A 1,293-nucleotide genomic window follows, 5' to 3' on the forward strand; every position below is an offset into this window, starting at 1 on the left:
TGATTGTCTCCTTCATTTCTTTAAGCTTATCCATATCTTTTATATATTCTACATATCTCTCATCTGACCTTTGGGTCTGTCTCTCCATTTTCTTATCCAATCCCTTTATTGTCATTTATATTTTAAATTCCCTTCCTGTCAGATCCATTAATTCTTTATAGGAGTAGTCCTCTGTTAAAATTGTCTCATGGTCCCTTGGTTGCTCTATTTTGCTTCTTCATGGTGCCTGCCTACATTTTTCTTTTGTTTCCTCCTCATGTGTTCTTTCTTCTTGTTCACTTCCTTGTGCACCTTTTTCTTTCTCACTTCCTTCTTTGCTTCAAGTTACCTTGTCTCAGAGTTTAGGTGATGAAGAGGCTTCTTGGTATGGGGTCAGAAGGCAGAGAAGGGTTGGAGCAAGCAAGGAAAAGCAAGAGGAAAGGGGAAATGGAGGAAAAAAGGAAAGAGTAAGTGAAAAGATAAAGAAAAAGAAATTAAAAGGGGGAAGGGGGACTGATAGAAGAAAACTGAAGAACAGGAGAGAAGGAGGAAAGGAAGGAATATGAGAGTGATAGAAGAAATGTTATTGTTCAGCCCAAAGCTAAGGCCACATCTATAGCTCAAGGGTTTTGAGGAGCTCAGCTAGGTGGTTCCCTCTAAGTCAGGCATTGACTGAACACAGTCAACCTCTTCCAGCCTGAACACATTCAGACTCTTCCTCTTCCAAAATTAGGAAGAGAAGAAAAAGAGAAAAAACAAGAAGAGAAATGAGTGTGGATAAAGAAAAAAAAAAGGAAAAATAGAAAAGTGTAGAGGAATGGACACCAAGCTTGCAAATCACAGTTACTGATTCTTATCACATTAAAAGGAAATGCTGAGAACAGGACAGTCTCCTCGCAAGCCTAGAAATGTTTTGTGACTTAGGGACAATCCCCCAAGTAACTCAGTGTTCCGGAATGAGATAAAATTGATCACTTGTTAGTAACCATGTGTTAAACATTGATGCTTCATACTTCATACATTGATGCTTCTTCATGGGGAAAGAACACGTGAGGAAAGAACATGTGAGGAAGGAGCATGTGGCAATCCTTATGCATGCAGCCCTCATATGAAATTACCTTAACTCTCCACACTAGTTGTATATAACCTTAATAAATAGCTGTTGCAGAGGGGGTTCAGGGCTACCCTGCACTTAAGGTTAGCCCGCCTCCTGCAAGCTTGTACTTCTAATCCATGTCACACCTGGTCTTTCAAGCAATGATTGAGACCAAGGACATAGGGGTCATGACAGAAAAGTTCTTCAGCATGGTCTTC

This window comes from Otolemur garnettii, unplaced genomic scaffold, assembly GCF_000181295.1.
Source record: "Otolemur garnettii isolate 467f Iridium unplaced genomic scaffold, OtoGar3 scaffold00085, whole genome shotgun sequence".
NCBI classification, from domain to species: Eukaryota; Metazoa; Chordata; class Mammalia; order Primates; family Galagidae; genus Otolemur; species Otolemur garnettii.